This window comes from Macaca fascicularis, chromosome 9 (assembly GCF_037993035.2).
Source record: "Macaca fascicularis isolate 582-1 chromosome 9, T2T-MFA8v1.1".
Classification (NCBI taxonomy): domain Eukaryota; kingdom Metazoa; phylum Chordata; class Mammalia; order Primates; family Cercopithecidae; genus Macaca; species Macaca fascicularis.
The window spans coordinates 61,027,310-61,048,209 of NC_088383.1; the positions used below are offsets into that span (position 1 = coordinate 61,027,310).

The window sequence follows — 20,900 nt, forward strand, 5'->3', positions numbered from 1 at the left end:
TTTTCTTTAGCTTGATCAACTTCATCAAGCAACATCCAGCATAACCCAATTTCTGCTCAGTGCCAGGGCTGACCTGGACCACCAATTGATTAAGCCTTTCCATAAATCAAACCTAATATTTAATAACACTGTCAAATAGAATATAGCGCTAATAGTTTAAATGTCAATCTTCACAGCTCATTGAGGCCTTTGAATAAATAGATGAGTAGCTTGTTTCAGACCCTGTGGCTGGAGATAGTATTTTTCAGAGGGAAGGAGTTTTTTAGGTCAGCATTTGGTGGTAACAAAAGGTGGTGTTTTCCTCTCAGTAAATATAGCTGAAGTCACAAAGTGTGAATGCAAATGCAGGAAGAAAATGGGCCCACAAATCTTATTTCCACCCCTGATCTAATGCTTGTCCTTGCACTAGATTGCATGTGGGCATCACCTCTTAGCACCAACATTTGCTCCCTTCCTCTTCCTTTCTGCTCTGTGACAGGGTTGCTCTCCTTGCACACAATCTCTGCTTAGTGTCAGGGACTACACCTGTGGCAGAGAAGCTGATCCCTAGAAGGATGGCAGTCTTCCACAGTAGGATCAGGAACTTTGGCACCCAGATAACCCTCCATTTGGAAAGGGCAAGGTAAGAAAGGTGACCTCATATGTGGCAGCTCCTAGTTCCATGGCATGCTGGAAATTCCTACTGAGGAGTAGGGCGAGGCTTATATGGGTGGGCACTTCTTTGCACTTTTGGGATGCTAGATTCAAAGATCAAGAAAATTTGACCAAGATGATGGAAGGAGATGTAGACTACATAGCTACCTGTGTGGTGCAAAGCAAAAATACTGCTCTCTACAACAGCAAGAGCCCTTGTAGCCATGATCCAAGAAATTCTGTTATTTCTCTGCTTCCAAGTGAGTATGGATTGGGGATTTTGTAAGCCTCCTTCCCTCTCAGGCACTCACATTGGTGAATCATTCATGTCTGTATCTTTTGTACCTGCTCAAAAGACCCTATATCTATTTTGCAACTTGGATGGCATCTTCTCTTTATTCATTCATTTATGAACTTATCCATTCAAGAAATGTAGTTTGAGTAGCATCTTCCTTTTAGGAGTTAGAAAATGTGTGTTTAAATTTTATGCTCAACCTAGTCTGTGGCTTTGAACAAGTATATTCACCTCGCTGTACCATCTGTGATACTTGAGGAAGGTCTGTCCAGATTAGTTGCAAGTATACCAATGTATAGGGTCTAAAGCATTCAATGTGGATTGTAGCACAAGGTATACATTCAGCAGGTGTCAGCAAACTATCTTAGCAACTGCTATATGTTAGAAAAAGATATTTGTTTGTTTGTTTGTTTATTTATTTTCTGAGATGGAGTTTTGCTCTTGTTGCCCAGGCTGGAGTGCAATGGTACAATATCAGCTCGCAACCTCCGTCTCCCCAGGTTCAAGTGATTCTCCTGCCTCAGCCTCCTGAGTAGCGAGAATTACAGGCATGTGCCACCATGCCGAGCTAATTTTTGTATTTTTAGTAGAGAAGGGGTTTCTCCATTTTGGCCAGGCTGGTCTCAAACTCCTGACCTCAGGTGATCCACCTGCCTCAGCCTCCCAAAGTGCTGGGATTACAGATGTGAGCCACCGCACGCAGCCACGAAAAAGATTTTTTAAAAAAGGCAATAGCACTTAGTCTTTTATGAGGTGCAATTAAAATACACATGTAGTATCTATTTCATGAGTTTAGACAATTTATGCAATTCTGTAATAATCACCCAAAACAAGATACCTATTTCCATCACCTGTAAAAATTTTCTTTTGTCACTTTCTAGACACTTCTCCTCATCCCCAGAGAAAACCACTTACAGATTTCTAGCACCACACATTAAATTTACCTGCTCTGGTAGTTCATACAAATGGAATTATACAGAATATATGTATTTGTGTTTCCTTCTTTCACCCAACAAAACGTCTATGAGATTTACCCATGGAGTTGTGCATATCAGTACTTCTTTTTTGCGTGTGTGTGAATGATATTCTATTGTATGAACCTTGATTTGTTTATTTATTCTCCAATTAACATACACTGTAGTTGTTGCCAATTCAGGGCTACCATAAATATGACAATATGAACAATACTATACAAGTACTTTGTTGAGATATGTCTCCATTTTTCTTTGCTAAATTTGAAAGAGTGAAATTACTAGGTCATTATGAAACTAACTACCTCCTATGTGGTTATGCTACTTTACATCACCTCTGGTAATATAATCCTTACATACTTGTAAGTCCCAGTTGCTGAATGTCCTATCCTGCATTAGTGTTGCTAGTAGTTTTGGTTGCAGCTAATTTAGTGGGTATGAACATAAATCTGATTATTATTTTAATTTGCTTCTCTTTGGGGACTAGTGATGCTGAGCATGCTTTCATGTGCTTATTGGCCATCCATGTATCTTCTTTCATAAAATATGTGCTTTTTTTGTTAATATTTATTTGGTTTTCCATCTTCTCATTGCTGATTTATATTCATTAATTTATGTATTCTGGATAGAAGTCCTTGATCAAATATAAGTACTACAAATATAATTCTTAGTCTGTAACTTGCCTATTCATTTTATTCTATTGACCTGTTACCATTATTAAGATAATTTGTATTTAATCAATTGACTACATGCCTTGATTGACAGTCAACTGGCCATGTATGTGTTGGTCTATTTCTGGACTCTCTATTCTGTTCCATTGATCCATATAACTACTCTTATGCCAATACAAAAATATCTTGATTATTGAAGTTTTAAAATAATTCCTTAAATCAGGTATTGTAAGTCCTTCAACTTCTTTCTTCTTTTACAAGATTGGGCAATTTCAGATTCTTTACATTTCCACTTGAATTTTAGAATCATTTTGTCAATTTCTTCAAAAATGCCTGTTGAGATTTTGATCGTTATTACATTTAATATAAGGATCATTTCAGGGAAGACTTACATTTTTATAATACTGAATCTTCCAATCTATGAGCATGGTTTTTCTGTTCAAAAATACCAATTTCTGTCTTCACTGATTTTCACTGTTGTTTTTATGTTTTATTGATTTCAACTTTTTTGTGCATAAAATATTTTCTTCTATCTTACTTTGGTTATAATTTTATCTTACCTCTTCTAGCTTTTTAATGTTAAAACTTACATCATTACTTTTACACTTGTTTTCTTTCCTAATATAAGTATCAGAGCTATGAACTTCCCTCTAAACACTGTTTTAACCCCACCCTGTTAATTTTTATATGTTGTGTATTCATTATCACCTAATTCAAAATATGAAGTCTCAGACTTAATCTTTTTGTTAAGGAATCAAGTTCTAGAGGACAGCAAACGGCTGCAATTGATTTAATGTGGGAAAGAATATGGATGCCCAGAGCGGGGATACTTAGTGAAGTTAGAAGAAGCTTTCTAAGATAGTCATGTTAGGAACACATATTTTGTAATCTCTAAGCCTCAACTCCTTTTCTGATTTGAAGTTAAAAGTGTGAGAATGTGAGAGCAAACTGGCAAGCAAGAAATAAAAGGTACAGGAAGATAAAGGAAATTAGAGAGGCAGGAAAAAACAGTTGAACTCCATGTGAACAAAACCCACATTTATTTCTACTAAATGTGTAGCTTTAGTAGTAGTTTATTTCTGCTAAATGTGTAGCTTCCTTGTAGGAGAATGAGGGCAGTGGTCTTTTCACTGCTTCATAGTTACTGTCTTCAGTATCTCTCCCATGGTCTTGGGCTTCAGCTTCCTGAGTTCTGTAGGCCGTGGCCAATTAAAATGTGCCTAAGCCTTTTTCACATGCTTTGACTCTGCAGTCCACCCAACGGCAGATCCACTCAAATATCCCCCAATCCATATCAACTTTTAAAATAATAAACAGTTTTGAGAGGAAATCTTTAGGTTATACGTTTATGATTTACATGTAATAAGTCCCCATTAAGAAAAGTTTGAGAGATTTCTTTTTTTCACCACCTAAATGCAGTTCCAGGAATCCTCTTGTGTATTTCTGTCTAGTCTTTTTAGAATTTCTACAAACATGGCATATAATTATATTGCTATAAAAATATTTTATCCTGCATTTTTCTGACAATGTGGGAAAACTTCATAAAAATTGTTTAGTGACTAATTAGTATTTTATGAAATGTAAATGGATGTAAAAATTTTATTTAAACATTCCTTTCTTGATTGCCATTTGGGTCATTTCCAGTTGTTTACAGTTATAAATGACATTGTAATGAACATCTTTATGCCTAATGTTTTTCAGTTACTACATTTATTTCTGTAGGTCTAATTCTCAAAAGTAGAATTATGATGCCAAAAAGGATATAAACATTTAAAGCCCTTGATGAAATATTATTGAATATTCCCAAAAGCAGAGCTTTGAATGAATTATATTATTAGTTTTGGGATCTAAAGAATATTTATTTGTCAGTGGATTTTTTTCATCAAATCCTTGTGATTTATCTTAAGATTTTAAAAATAAATTAGTGTTTTCTACTTTCTCATATCTTTCATTGTGATTTTTTGTTTCTTTCTGTTTATATTTGTACAAGTTATTTGTGTATGCATGTATTTTTGCTTTATTTTGATTTATAATTCTGGGGACTAGAGTGGAACAGCAATCATTTTCTTTAAATTTTTTTTCCTGGGCATTGCCATTATAAACTGTGGCTAATTGGGGAAATTGAATAAGATCGTGTTTAGAGGTCTATGGTTGTTCAATAATCAGAAGTGATGGACATGTAAATTTCTTCCTTAAATATAGATTTCTGCGGTGATTTACTCTGTGAAGTATTTTGTATTTTATCCATTTATTCGTTCATTTATTCATCAACCCATTTACTAGTGCTGAACTCAGTTAATATGTAAAAGTGGACGTGACACTTTTCCTCCTAAAACTGAGTTAGAAGAGAAGACAAAAACGGACTTGGGACAGTATATTATTTCAAAAGTAAAATATTTTTGTATCCTTTCTTATTTTATCCTGGGTCTCCCTTTCCTCCATTGGGCCTTATGTCAATGTTTGGACAATCAGGAGATTAATTTTATCACAACAGCTACCATGAGAGAAACCTGGTCTGGACCAGGTGTGAGATTAAGTTTCTCCCGTGCATCAGGTCAATTGTGCTTCAGCACAACCAGTTCATTAATGAGGAAACTGAAGTTCCAAGAGGGCAAGGGACTTGCTGACAATCAAGCTTGAGTCAGTATTGAACTCTTCTCACTCCAGCGCCCTTGTCGTTACCCTGTGACACTCCACAGAAATGGAAGAAATTCGTGGTTAGAATGAAGCTTCAGCTCCCGCACACTGCTTGGAGCACCAGTCTCCTTCTCTGCTTGTCAGGCTGGTTCCTGGTTATCCCTCAGGCCGTAACAGAAACATTAGTGTCTTCTGAGCCTTCCCTGGGATTTCCCTTTCCCCTTACTACACAGGTCATCCCAGAGTGCAGCCTTACCAGATGCCATCCAACCCTCAGTGCCCTGCTCTGTCACAGCCCTGCTAGACTTGGGGCTTTTCTATGGTGAGGCCTGCCTCTTATTTATTTGTCTGTCCTTAGGGCTGGCCGAGGACAGAGGTGGGCATAGGGATAAAGCGCTTACTCAAAGTCTCCTACCCTTTCAAAAATCAAAGTAAATGTTCAATGAGTAAGAAATGAGAGTGGGAAGAAATGCATTCATATGTATCTTTCTTAAACATGAATGAGCAGCAAAATTTCTGGGGTCCACTTGCAGTAAGGGCAAGGAGGGGGCAGGGGAGGGCAGGGGGTCCTCTGCCCTGGGCCTGAGTGGCAGAGTCAGTCTTACTGGAGCCCGTTGCCACACAATTGACTAAGTTGGCCCCTTTATAACTCCTTGCCGTTTAATTCTGTTTGGTGATGACTGGTTTGGGATAATACAGTCCAAAGATCAAGGAAAACCCCCACTGTGCCTCCCTTATTAAATTATTCTGCTTTGGGTTTTGAGCATTGCCAAGCAAATCTTGTTATGAATTCTGCAATTACTTTCTTTTACAATTTTTATAATTTGATAGAGTAAGCTCTGGAATCAAACCAATATCCATGCCATCATGCTAACCTTGATTATTTTCAAACTTCTTATTAGAGGAAGTGGGAGGATATTGACTTCGCTTAAATCTGATTTTTTTTTTTTTTCAGATTTTCTCTACCCTGTAATTTGCTTTGTACCCAGGTCTGATACGCTTCACCTTAGCGCTGGCTGTAAATGTGGGCTGATTCCATTCTGCTTGTTCCATTGAATATTATTGCTTTGGGTTTTATGACTTAAGTTTTTACATTTTAAACTGAATTGTTTTGTTATTAGATTACATTAAAATCAAGAAGAAATTTCTGGTGAAAATAATTTTGATTTATTATGTCAGCCAGATTGTTGGCAATTTTTGTGTAACTTAGTTTTATTTCCACTTTATTGGCATAATGTTTATTCAGGAGCAAAAAGGAAGAAAAAGTGAAAAAAAATAACATTTACATAGAAATTGACATGTGTGGCATTGTGCTTATGCACTTTATCTTCACCATTGAGGATCTTTTGTGGCGTGTTTCCATTTTGCAAATAAGGAATGCAAAACTCAAAAAAACTAAATTATTTTCCCAAAAATTAGCTGTCTCTTTCTACCATTTTTGTGTCTTTTTGTTATTACTACTACTATTATCATTGTCATCATTATCTTGTGATCATCCATAAGATAAAACATATTTGGGTAGAAGTAGTGGTTTCCACTGGGATGGGGTGCTCCAATAAACAGCTGATAGGTCTCTTCACTCTATAACATGAGGATATTAAGATTTGCTCTGGGTCCTATATTTTGAAATTGTAGTCTCTCTCTCTCTCTCTCTCTCTCTCTCTCTCTCTCTCTCTCTGTGTGTGTGTGTGTGTGTGTGTGTGTGTGTGTTTGGGAGAGAGAGAGAGAGGGATAGAGAGAGGTGCCCCCATCAGGACTGTGCAGGAGTTCCCCCACTACCCCTGTAAAGCCCCTTTACAGGTAAACTTTATTTACTTTTTTTTTTGAGATGGAGTTTCACTCTTGTTGCCCAGGCTAGAGTGCAATGAGCAATCTCGGCTCACCACAACCTCCGCCTCCTGGGTTCAAGCAATTCTCCTGCCTCAGCCTCCCGAGTAGCTGGGATTACAGGCATGCGCCACCACACCTGGCTAATTTTGTATTTTTAGTAAAGACGGGGTTTCTCCATGTTGGTCAGGCTGATCTCGAACTCCAGAGCTCAGGTCATCCGCCCACCTCAGCCTCCCAAAGTGCTGGGATTACAGATGTGAGCCACTGCACCCAGCCCTCTACCAGTGAACTTTTATGGTTCTTTTGACTTTACAAAGCTGTAAATTCCGACAGGTAGAGCCCACAGCTTATTCAGCTGTGAGGAATGAGAGTCCATTTGTATCTTTTTGGTCAGAATGTGACCTCTTTTATAGCTCCTCAAAGTGCTCCAAGGCTGTTGTGTGAGCTCTGACATTTTAGCAAAGGCCATAAAGGAATACTTAGCCACAAATGGAGTTAGAGGATGAGGCTCTTCCACATAAGCCTCTGGAGATGGTCTCCCAGCACATGAAGGGATGTTCCTTAATGTTAATTGGGATAGCATGCAATTTTGCTGCTTCTCTCTCCTCACAGCACAGTTCGTGTTGCCAGTTCCCAGCAACCCTTTATGGCTAAACAGACTTTAAGAAGAAGCTGCTTCAGACAGCAAAGCCACCTTGGCCTCGGGGTATAGTTTCATGGGTCTCACTTAAACTTTATTTCAGTGAAGTCAAGTGCTCAGTTAAAGGCAGCATAGCATAGTGAATAGAGAATCGGATTTGGTTCTGAAAGAACTGGATTTGGATCTTGTATCCATCTTTTACTAGCTGTGAGATCTTGGGCAAATTAACGGGCTCCTGAATAATAAGAATAATAATACCAGGTCTTATCAGAGTTATTGTAAAGATTAGAAGTGATGTGAAAGAGCCAGGCATGGTGGCTCGCGCCTGTAATCTCAGCCCTTTGGGAGGCTGAGGCGGGAGGATCTCTTGAGGTCAGGAGTTCAAGACCAGCCTGGACAACATGGTGAAATCCCATCTCTACTAAAAATGCAAAAATTAATACACCATGGAATACTCTACAGTCATAAAAGGAACAAGATCATGTCCTTTTCAAGGACATGGATGAAGCTGGAAGCCATTATCCTCAGCAAACTAACACAAGAACAGAAAACCAAACACTACATGTTCTCACTCATAAGTGGGAGCTGAACAATGAGAACACATGGACACAGGGAAGGGAACAACACACTCTGGGGCCTGTTGGGGGGTGGAGGGATGGTATCAGAATAAAAAGTTAATGCATGTGAGGCTTAATACCTAGGTGATGGGTTGATAGGTGCAGCAAACCACCATGGCACACGTTTACCTATGTAACACCTATGCACATCTTGCACGTGTATCCCACACCTTCAAATAAAATAAAAACTTTTTTTTTTAAATACCAAAATTAGCCCGGCCTGGTGGCACATGTCTGTAGTCCCAGCTACTCAGGAGGCTGAGGCACAGGAACCGCTTGTTCCCAGGAGGCGGAGGTTGCAGTGAGCCTGGGCGACAGAGCAAGACTCCATTTCAAAACAACAAAAGAAAAACATTAAAAAGTATATTTTAACAGTGTAGTTCTCAAAGGGTGGGCCTTGTTCCAACACTGCCAGCATCATGTGAGAACTTGTTAGAAATGTACCGTCTTGGACTCTACTCCAGAGCTAATGAATTAGAAGCTGGGCAACAGGGAGGTTAGCAATCTGTGTTTTAACATGTCCTCCAGGTGATCCTCATGGCTTCCGAGTTTGAGAACGTTTGCTTGAACAAATGGTGCTTATTGTCATGATTGTTGTTTTATTAGTATTTTATTTATTCTTGAATTTTAGAAACTGAGGCCAAGGGTGCCCATTAATGCTGTCTGTGAAGCCTCTGGAAGAGACTTCAGGGTGGAAAAGGGTGGAGGGCAGACCAGGAGGGGCAAACAGGATGTGCCCCACTCAGCAGCTCAGTCAAGCCAAGACCAAGGCTTCTGGCTTCCCAGATTTTGCTTGCCATCCCTTCATCTTTTATTCAATCACTTTACACATATTTACTTAGCACCAACTCTATGCCAGACATCATGCTAGGGGAGCAAACAGGACATGCATGGTCAAGCTTACATTCTTCCTTGTGTGTGTGTGTGTGTGTGGGTGTGGGTGGGTGTGCATATGTGTGTACCTGGCACACAGGGAGTATCTGCACAGTCCTGTTCCTGTACTTTATGGGCTATTTGACCATATGTATGTTTGTCGTCTGTGTACCCTGAATTCATGTATTCTTAAGTTGTTTAAATTTCCTGGGATGGCATTCTTCATTCTGTATTCTTTTCCCTTTGTAATCTATTTTGTATCTGGGTACACAGATTTACTCTTTCTTTTAGGTCATCTTAATTTTTCCCATGGAATAACTCAGATTAGATTATTGTTTATCATGGTCTTTGGACAATTTAAAATTTTGACAAATCATTGAAAAATCAATGTGTCCCTTTGCCCTACTGACGAGGTTATTTATAGTCCCTAGTTTTGCTGATAGCGTACAACTTCAGAATTTGAGAAAAGAGGCATTGATTTTTCCAACTTAGGACTTTTCTTTTTCCTTTGTACCAAACCAGCTTCTTTTTTCTTGAAAATATAAGAAACCTTATTTTACTAGGACAATTTTTGGCTCACTAAATAAAACTATTCCTCCCCAAAGTGCTGGAGGCCCTAAAAGGGAATGCTGCCATAATGTCTCCAAAGGGTCAGATGCTGGAGGCAGATGTCATTAACAAAGACTTGACAAGAATCTGGCAGCAGAAGAGGGGAGAAAACCAGCATGAGGACAGAGTCAATTGCTCAGGGGGCTCAGTGTGGCTGTTTGGGGCTACTGATACTGAACTTTTGATGTGACAGAGAGGAAGGCAATTTGCAGTCAAGGAGATCTGAGGAGAAATTGAAGCTCTGCCAATAGCTAATTCTGTGGCCTTGGGTACAGTTCTTTTTGAGCCTCAATTTCCTTGGGTGGAAAGCGTACACAATTTGGACTGCGGAAGTTTATCCTGAACTTTCTAAGAAATTCAGGGAATGGAATTGATGGTAAGGGAAGAGAATAGCTGGTAAAACATAAAGTAGAGTTATTTTCAGGAAGATGTTCAGTGTGACTTTCCTTTAAAATGTGTTTTTAGTAGCCCTGGTCTCTCAACTCTATGGTTTCCCTTCTTCCATTCAGTACTCCAATTCATCACCCTGGAGCTTTAATACTATCTCCCTTTCTAAACCTATGTTCAAGAGAAGATCAGAAATTATTTGACCCAGAGGTCTAAATCATTACATCTCGACTTTAGCATGCATCAGGATCACTTGTAAAGGTTATTAAAACATAGCATTTTGGACCTTGTTCTAAGAGTCTTATTTAGTGGGTCTTGGGATGGGACCTGATAATTTACATTTCTTATAAGTTCATCAGTGAGCTGATGCTGCTTGGCCAGAAAACACACTTTGAGAGCCACTAGTCTATATCATAGACTTTAAGAATGCCAGTTCTGGAGAAGACCTAAAGGACCATCTGTGCCACTCTTCCATTTTTATAAATTGATATGAAATCAGTAATTGGGCCAAGACTGTGATCCAGCCTAGTCTAACAATTTTTCTAATTTACTATACTGATTATTGAGGATAATTTCAAGTGTTATTTATTCCAAGGCAATTGCATTATCAGGATCCAAACTTTCAGCTATAAGATAATGCAGGTAATGATTGTCATGATCATGAGAATAGTGTGTTATTGTTTGCGTTTCTTCAATGCACCACACTGTCTTTTCCTGTGACAAGTGTGTGAGGTGGGCATGCTATTCCTGTCTTCTAGGTGAGGGCATTCAGCTCAGAGGGCTCAGATAGCTGGCCAAGGATGCTAAAGAAAGACCTGGTCTGCCTGTCTCCAAATCCTTGTTCTCGCCAACATACCATGCTGTGCTCTCTATGACCTGGAATTGAAAATTCTATAAACGAAGTTAAAAATCAAAGGGCAGATAACGTAAGAGAAAAGGCATTTCTGTTATTGTTGCTGTTGTTCAGTTGTTTGAGTTTCTTACAAATTCTGGCTATCTGTCCTTCCATTAAAAAGTGGGCAAAGGACATGAATAGACATTTTTCAAACAAAGAAATACAAATGGCCAACAAGCATAGGGAAAAAATGCAGAACATCACTAGTCATCAGATAAATGCAAATTAGACCAACAGTGAGATATCACTTACACCAGTCAGAATGGTGTAAGAGAGAAAAGGGAAAAGGGAATGCTTCTACAGTGTTGGTGGGAATGTAAATTACTAAAACTTCTATGGAAAACAGTATGTAGATTTCCCAAAAAACTAAACATAGAACTACCCAGCAATCTCACTACTGGGTATCTATTCAAAGAAAATTATTATATCTAAAAGATAACTGCAGTTATATGTTTATAGCATCTCTGTTCACTAAGATATGAAATCAATCTGTTGATTGGATAAAGAAAATGTGATATATATATGTATATTTATGCAAAGGAATATTATTCAGCCATTCAAAAGAATAAAATAATGCCTTTTGCAGTATCATGGATGTAACTGGAGGTCACTATCTTAAGTGAAATAATTCAGAAACAGAGAATCAAATGCCACATGTTCTCACTTATAAGTGGGAGCTAAATCATGTGTACACCTGGACATCGAGTGTGGAATAACAGACATTAGAGAATTGGAAAGGTGGGAGGGTGGGATGGGGGTAAGGGATGAGAAATTACATAAGGGTACAATGTAGGCGATTTGGGTGATGGTTACAGTAAAATCCCAGACTTCACTACTATGCAATATATCCATGTAACAAAACTGCACTTGTACCCTTTAAAGTTATACAAATTTTTTAACAAAGAAAAGAAACTCATGGAAAAAAGGGATTGGTGGCCTTTTTGAGATGCAGAATTACTCTCATTCTCTCTATCCACTGCTGTCCTCCTCACTATTGACTATGTTACTCTAGGAAACAGGAATACCAGGATGAGACAGGCAATCATTTGCAGAAATCCTGGCACCTGGCCATCAGGAGCCATGTCCTACTGCTGTAGCCTGGCGACACCTCCATCTTCTCAGTTCTCCTGCCCAGGTCATGGGTGGCCTCTCTGGGCCTTTCATGACAAAGCTAAGGGCTGCCCTAGTGTCTGTGCTCTACATGCCACACAAGCCAGAGGCCTACCTGCTGCCAGAAGGCCTTGCTCCCCTTTGGTTGTGTCATCTCATTGTCCAGTCCCATCCTGTTCACTCTGGGTTGCAGCCAGGAGCCAAATTGACTTTGTGCCCTGTGGACCCTCAGAAAAGCAGCTTTTTCAGTAATTGTGGAGAGTTTGTCTGCAATCTCTTGCCCCCCAACTAAGCCTGTCCTGGTTTGCCTCCTTTTGCTGGTCCAGAGTCTGATCCAGATAAAAAGTCTTTACCTTTCATTCTTTGGGTAGCAGGTTTCCTGGCAGCCTCCTAGCTGGGCCCACCAATGGTCGGCCTCACAGCCTCACATCATTTTGATTTTGCATCACCTCTCTCCATTGTTCTCTCTTTAGAGATGGGCTCTTTATCTCCAGCTGAAGGTCCACTTTTTCTGAACCCTTCATGGTTCTCCAGCAGCTTGGTACCTGAGTCCTCTTCTCTGCTGCCTCCCTTGGGGCAATGGTGCTCACAATCATACACATACTCACACATTCACACATAAACTCACTCATCAACCTGCACACATATATACAATTCTCACATGTATACACACACACCTTCACACACACACATTCCCTCACGCTTACACATGTACACATACATAATTCTCACACCCTCACATACATTCACACACATACACAGTCATACCTGTATGTACATTATTCCAACATGCGCACACGCACACACCCATACACACACTCACACATTCCCATGCACACATACACATAAATACGTACCTATAGACACTAACGTGTATTATCGAATGCACACACACTCACCCACCCATATATTCTCATGTGCATCCACATGTACACATCTATACAAACACATCTCCCTCACACTTACACATATGCACATACACAACTCTCATGCACATAAACACACAAACTCACACTCTTCTGCATGCACACACACTGCATACTCACACAGAGTGTGTTGCTGAGTTGGTGAAGATGGGGGGTGACTGGCAAGAGGGGAGTAGGTGGAGGGAAAATGCTTCAATCACAGCTGACAGATGGATCTCCTGACCATCTGGGAACTGAAGGAAGGAGGAGGACACGGAACTCGCGTTGAGCCCTCATGCTGTGCCAGGTACAGTGTTTTGCCTTCGGGAATTTCCCACTCACAACCGTCTTTTCAGGAAACAATTCTTAGCCCCTGAGACAGTAGGGTCACTGGAGAGCTGAGCTGTGACAGTGGGCACCCTGCTTTTTCTGCGGCGCTGTGCACAAGGAAGGAGGCTGAGCCTCGATATCCGTAGTCACAAAAGGTGAGTCTTGCTGAGCTGCAGGAAACATAGGCAACAAAGAGATGTTCAAAACCAACAAAAGTCACTCATGATGGCACCTCCCAAAGATGACCATGGCTTGTATTTGGCACTTATTTTTGATCCTTCACAAACATAAAGATTTACATAATAATTTAAGAGGTGGTCACAATGTCAATACTCTAGTGTAATAGGTTCATTTTCCACTAAACAATATAAGATTGATTATCATTTATTTAGCACTTACCATATGTTAAGCAAGATCCTAAGTACATCACACATATTGAGTAATTTAATCCTCATCAGGACTCTGTGAGGTAGGGACCAGTTTATCCAGTGGAACTGAGACTCGGAGATGTTAAGCAACTCGTCTGCACAGACAGCAAGCGTGGAGCTAGCATTTAAACTCATACAGTTGGATTCAGTAACCCAGGCTGGTTCATAGCTCAGGGGTGCCTCTTTTTTTCCCATGGAAATTTCCCTTAACAATCAATGCTCTTTTAAAGCCCCATACTAATGGTAACATAATGTTCCACCATCTAATACTATCATTCACCTAGCTGATTCCCAATTACTGAGCATTTAGGTTGTTTCTAACTTCTGACTAGTTTAAACAGTGTTGCCCTGAAAAAATCTTTATGCAAACACTTTTTGAAAATTGAATAATTCCTCAGGATAAATCCCACGGGGTAGAATCGCTGCATGTACACATTTTAAAAACATTCAATTCTCCCCACCAAATTGCCATTCCAGAAATATCATGCCAGCCACACTCCCACCAGCCGACTGCAAAATTGTCTTTTTCTCTGCAGATGGTCTGGGTTTTACTGTTGAATCTTATAATTTGGCATGGTGCATACATAATACAGGTATCACCGTAGCCAGGGTTCAGGCTGCCTGTGGTAATGTGTTGCCATTGTATGAACATGACTATAGGAACTAAGACTTAGGATGCTTGAAAAGGCTGAGTTCTGCTTTGTTAGGATAAATGGTGGCTGAAGCAGAGGCAGAATGCACTCTGCACAGATGGTGAATGCACACGAGAATGTGTCAGGTTTCCAAAGAGTCCGTGATGTACAGAGAAGGGGCAGACCCCGTGTCCTCCCTTCTTCCAGAGTTTCAGTGACTCCATGAACCACTTTTGTTTCTAAAGCTAGGGAAATACAGGCATTGCCATTTGTGTGTGGTCTGTCACCAGCAATGTTCCCTGGGAAGTGGTCCAAGAGCAAAGACAGTAGGTGAATTCTCCCCAGTCCATTCTTCATGAGTCTAACCAGGACAGAGGAGACAGCACAGACTTCTTTGGAGCCAGATGTAACTCAGGTTGACATGGCTCCACTGTTCATAATTCAGGCTTGTTTGGGACATGTCATTTAATTTTTCTGAGTCTCAGTTTTTTTTGTTTTTGTTGTTGTTGTTGTTGTTGTTGTTGTTGTTTTGTCTGTAAATGGAGTGGAATCTTCTGCCCTTGAGTAGTATTACATGGATAAAAAAGGGATCAGGTTTCTGAAGGCATTGGTACCCAGTGGGGGCCCCACACCTTCCCTGTACCTGGCACTACGGGCACCTGGCTTCCTTCTGTGCTTCCTTTCCGATAGCGTTTCTAACTGATGTTTGCAGCACAAACATTCTCATTTGGGGGAGCAGTGTGGTTGCTTGTCCCTTTCCAAAGCAGTTAGGATGGAATGTAATAGTGTAATGAGGTTCTTGCCTTGAAGGCTGATGTCTCTGAAAGGTTGTGCTCCAAGTGAGTTCCAAAAGGGGTGGAATCAGTGGAGCAACAAAAGGCAATGCAATTTCATTTTACTGCCGGTGTGAAGTCATGGAACACAAGCAAGTCATCCAATAACCCAGCTCACTTGCGGCTTCTTTTATAGAGCCCAACCTTCCTCCAGCAAATAGAAGCCAATCATATTCCCCTAAATGTTAGGGAGGATGCTGTAAGTGTTAGAGCCAGACTCCCTCACCATGTCAATTTTTTTTTCCTTTTGCAAGAACCCAGGGTGCAGGTAGACTGAGAAGGGAATCTGTTTGCTAAGGTGTTTGCTGGGAGACAAGGCTGGGTGGTCTCTCTAGCTGTTGTTGTCCTGGCATCCCAGGGATAGATGCTCACATGCCTTTGACTTTTTCTCATGCCAAGATATTCTTCCTCCTTTCCCTAAAGTTCCTGCATCTATTCTTTTTTATGTCTGGACCATGTTTGTTTGTTTGCTTTTCTTTTAGGAAAAGGAGAGAATGAAATGAAGCAAAATGTTTAGAGGTAGGCCAGAAATGTCAAGGAGATTTTTCCAAGTGCTTGGCTATTATCAGGGAGCCAGTGTTCTGGAGAGGTCTGAGAGCTCTCCCAGACCTTTGTGTCCTGTTGATGATGGGCCAGGGCACTGCTACAGTGGAGCCAGGGGCACATGGAGGATGCAGATTGGATTAGGTGTCTGTGTCATGCATGATAGAACAAACTGTGAAACAAGGTTAAATAAAGACAACACTTTCACCCACTTGTCTAGAAAAGTGTCACTTATCCCGCTCTATTAGGTGATGATCCATCTTTTAGAATATTGCATTTCACATGTACACACAAGAGCAATAATACTGTATCTATCAATAATAATCTGTTCATCCTATTATTTTCTTTCACTTTCCTTAAGTATTCATATCTATGTATATAAATATAAACATATAGTGTTTCTGTAAAGTCTTTATATTACTATCTGTTACATAAAATGCTATCACATTTATGAACCATAATTGATTAAGTTGTTTCCCTAATAGTAAATATTTAAACCATATGTTTACTTTAGAGTCAACTCTTGATTTAGAATATTTGTCATGCATTTTAGATACATTTAGGTTACTTTTTTGGTTAAATTCCCAACTTGCAAAGGTGAAAGACATGAGCAGCTTTAAACATTTGTGTTTTGTACTGTTGTATTACTCTCCAAAGGGTTGCATCATTTTGTGGTGCTGGTAGCCATGAAGGATTACGCACATTTTTTTCACAATTCCTTTACCACTAGATATTATCATTTTTTTTTAAAGCGCTGTGTAAGTGGCCAAATTACATTTCTAGACCATATGTTCTAGAAATGTAATTTGGCCACTTACACATATTAGTTTGCAGACATCTATTTTCTAGGATGATCTGCAAATACGTTTCATAGCTCCTGGAAGAAACATGGGTTGGAGTCCCAGGACCCCGTAACTAGTCCTGAAGGGCTCTCTGGGGTCAAAAGGGCCTGGACTGTTGGATGTCTATGCCCACCTAGGCTCTGCAGAGAGCTGAGGGCTTGGAGCAAGCTTGGCTGTATCCACAGCCTTGTCTCCAGCCTAACTTTCCACCAGCCTTATTCTAAGGCATTGATCCATGGTGAGTCAGCAATTGGAAATTCAGAATGCGTTTAATATTATAAATGGACCAGCCAAACCAGATAAAGGTAACTTAACCCATTGAAAGGTGAAATATAGTGTTTGCTTTTGTTTTCTTTTAATAGCAGAACTCAAATCAGTGGCATCCCTTTTATCTTTTAGGCATTATGAGATAAATGCTAACAATCTATTTGCAAACAACTTACCACCTGTCATGGCTGTTCTCAGACATTATCCTCCTCAACTTCCCACAGCCACTTGGAAGTAGGGATAAGACAGTACTGGGAGATACAGGAAGAAGGAGTTGGTCTGAACAGGAAGTAGCAAAAAAATAGCAGATCTAAAGATCTGTTGTGACACTTGGCCAAGGGACTCTGGGACACCTGCAGGGAGGTGACTGGGTTCACCCTCCTCCCTCTACAAGCACCAGACCATAGCATAAGGTTGAGAGGAAGCTAGATTCCTGCCTATGCTGTGTCTTTTCCAGAGCCTGAAAACATCCTCAACAGAAAAGAGTTAATATAAATAGGAAATGACAAATGCCTCGTAATGTGAGAGGTCTCTGAAATGGAGGTGAAGGGATGGAGAATGGCGAGAAAGAGATAGACATGATTTCCTAACAGAACTAGAGGCTAGATAAGAGGTTGCACCCACAGAGGAGGTGACTGAACCTAGGAGCGGGATTGGAGGAAATGCTGAGACTCAAGGAAGAAGGAGGGTGAACTTGCAGCAGGAGGGGCAGGGAAGAGAGGACACACTTGGCTGTCCTGGAGGCAGATGCTTGATATATTAGGTGTTCCTCCCTGTAGTGGGGAAGTCAGACCAGTGGATAAGTAGCACAGAATAAGGGGGTGAATTCATCATTATTAGGGGCCACATGGAAAACTGATTCTGACCCTACAAGGAAGAAGCAAAGCTTAGAGTTTTTGTGGGGACAGGATGGAGCTCATTCTGCAAGGGGAGAAGAAGAGGGTCTGTATAAAGACAACAGGGCCATGATGGGTGGGATATTTTGACTTCTTAGAGCTGGCGTCTGCAATGTTCCTGACAGTATGGTCAGACCTAAGAAGCCTTATGTCTCAGACAGGCTCTGTGACACACTGGAAACTGGGGGAGATGTCTGCAAGGTCCAGAAAGTTCTCCTGGAAATAGATGAACTTGGGGACCCAAGGAAATACTTCAGCACTGCCTTTTACTCAGCATGGAGCTGAAAGAGAAAGGCTGAGAAAGTTCTGGGATGCCAAGGAAGTGAAGACGACATTTAGGAATGGAGGGTATTTCCTAAGGACAGAGCTAGAATCTGGCCTGTCCTGCCACCATTGGAGCTTCTGATTTGGCCCTGTCAGGGTCCTATGCATAAAGGGTTCTTCCCCATGCACAGGGAGCTCTAGGCATGTACTTGTGCTGGATATTGTCACCTGTTCTTGGAGGCACTGAAGTCAAGGCCTTTTCCTGTATTCACTTTAAACGGGGCTCAGTCAAGTTCTAAGTAGAAATATTAAATGGATAAGATTTACCACAGTCCATCCTCCCCTCCTTCTCATCTCCACACTGTTATACTCCCCTACATTTCCATAGAATTACAGTCCCCTGGCATTAGATTTTCTGCCCTCTCCAAGGGTGAACCCCCAATCTGAGACATAGGCCCATGCCATGACCAGAAAGCTCATCCTAGAGCCTACCTCCAGCTCCCATCACAAAATGTGGGACAGCACCCTCTCCAGGTGCTCCTGCTTCGGCATTTTCAGGCAGATTCTGGATCCAGCCACATGCTTCCTCAGACACAAGAAATATATTGGCAGCCTGGCATAGTGGCATGAACCTGTAGTCCCAGCAACTCAAGATGCTGAAGCAGGATGATTGCTTGAGCCCAGGAGTTCAAATTCAGCCTGGGTAACATAGCAAGACTGTCTATATTTTTTTTAAAAAAAGAAAAAATAAATATAATGATGAACTTAGTCCCTGTTTACAAATAGACAAATGGGGAGATGGAGTATTCAGCAGGTCCAGAAGGCATGTCCTACTGTCTCCTCTGGACTTCCTTCCTGGTTAGCAGGGATTTGAGGCTGAGCCATTGCCAGCATCCCTTCTGGATGTTCCCTCCTTTTCAGCTTAGGCCAGCAGGACTATAAATGTGGGTGCTTTCATGCAGCTGTGCTCACCTGTCCCTGAGCCCAAACTGAGTCACAAATGCCTGTGGCTTGAAGGAAGCCACGTGTCCCATTAGAGTGGCCACATCAGGCTTTCCTTGGAGTCCCTTTCCACTCTGTCTAAGTCAGCATATTTTGTTTTCATTCTTGGAGCATCACTTGAAATGTAGAAACAAACCTGATCTTAATTTTTCCCTCAAAGTGACATGCCCTTTTGAAATTGTACAAATAACAATGTCTGATTGTCATGTTGAATTGCAAGCATGGATGTGAAATGCTCCAAAGTCTGACTGAAACCAAATATTAGGTCATAAGTCAACATTTTGCTGAGAAACTTGGTTACTAAGAGGTTGAAAATGTCTATCTTTTTGTGAGAAAACTTGTTTGCCAGCAGGAAAAATTTATAGGACTGTTATCTTCCTACATGGAAGGAGAGAGATGTGTGTAATTTTGCAACCTGGGTCAGAGTCCTTTAGGACTTCTGAAATTGGATTGGTTGAGGACTGAGGCCTTGGTGTAATATTTGAATTGCTCCCTGAGGTGAAAGTCAATGAGTGGCACAGGTGTGTGTCATTTCTTACAAGGTTGTTGGGCAAAATTGTCTGAATGTCTGGGAACAGGCTCTTCCCACTGCAGGAGGTCACACTCTGCCCACAAATCCTTCTAATGGAGAACTTCTGACAAAGAAATAAGCCATCTTGGGCCATGGGCACTTGGGGTCTTGAAAGAAATAAAATCTTGACTAACTTCGTCTAAGTAGCTATGACACTCTTTGGAAAGTCTCAGTGGACATGAAGACTCAACTGAACAAAGGCAGGAGCCAGGGACAATGCCCTCAACAATGCCAAGAAGCCTGTAGCTTGCTAGCATGGCCTATTATTGTCTGTGATATTTCAGTGCTGTCACTAAGCCCATAATGAGGCCCCCCATCATCTAGTGCGATCCACGGTAGAAAGGAAAGAAGTGGCAACGAGTTGTCTGTGTGCTCGCTATAGCATTAAAGCCGGGCACTTTGCTGCATTAAGAACATCCTACTTTGTTTCAAGATGGCCAAGTGACAGTGTCAGGTTTGCATCTCTTTCCAGAAAGTAAAGCAGCTTGCATTCCCTCCCAGTGCCCAAACTCTAGGCAAAGTTAGAATTGTGGTTCAGGATAGAAGACAACCTCTGCTGTGGATGGGTGTGACAGAGTAGGACTTTAGCTGTCACCGCAGGCAAATTCCCGATGGAAGAATCTGCCACCACTGCACTGATATGGAGACAGTGACACCAGAAACCTGCACGTGTGTGTGCGTATATGTGTTTACATGTGTGTGTGTACAAACATATATGCATGTGAGTGTGTGCATACGTATGTGAACACATACTTATGGGTGCATAGATGTGTGTGTATTACACATATGTATGTGGATGTGCACAGGTGTATGTGTGCAGGCATGTGTGTGCATGTGTAGGGGTGTGTGCAGGCATGTGCATACCTTCATGTGTGGGCAATAAAAGACAAGTGGCAGAAGCCTGGCATGGCACCATAACAGTCAAGCCCTGTCCCTGATGGATTTTTCCTCATGCACAGGGGACTCTAGACATGTGCATGTGCTTGTGCTTGATATTAAGTCATCATTACTCTGGGGCACTGAATTCAGGGCCATTTTCCAGATTTACCCTAAGCAGAGCTCAGACAAGTTCTAAGTAGAAATATCAGTGGATAAGATTTGCCATGGTTCTATTCTCCCCTGTTCCTCATCCCCAACTGTTATGCTCCCCAACAATTCTGATCTGAGAATCTCAGTCACCTGGCATTAGATTTTCTACACTCTCCAAAGCTGAGCCTTC

General features: G+C 41.0%; 1 protein-coding gene across 4 annotated transcripts in view; it reads left to right on the plus strand.

Annotated features, from left to right (window-relative positions):
• Positions 1–20,900, plus strand: part of GRID1 (glutamate ionotropic receptor delta type subunit 1) — a 792,303-nt gene that overhangs the window by 750,555 nt on the left and 20,848 nt on the right. The window lies entirely within an intron of this gene.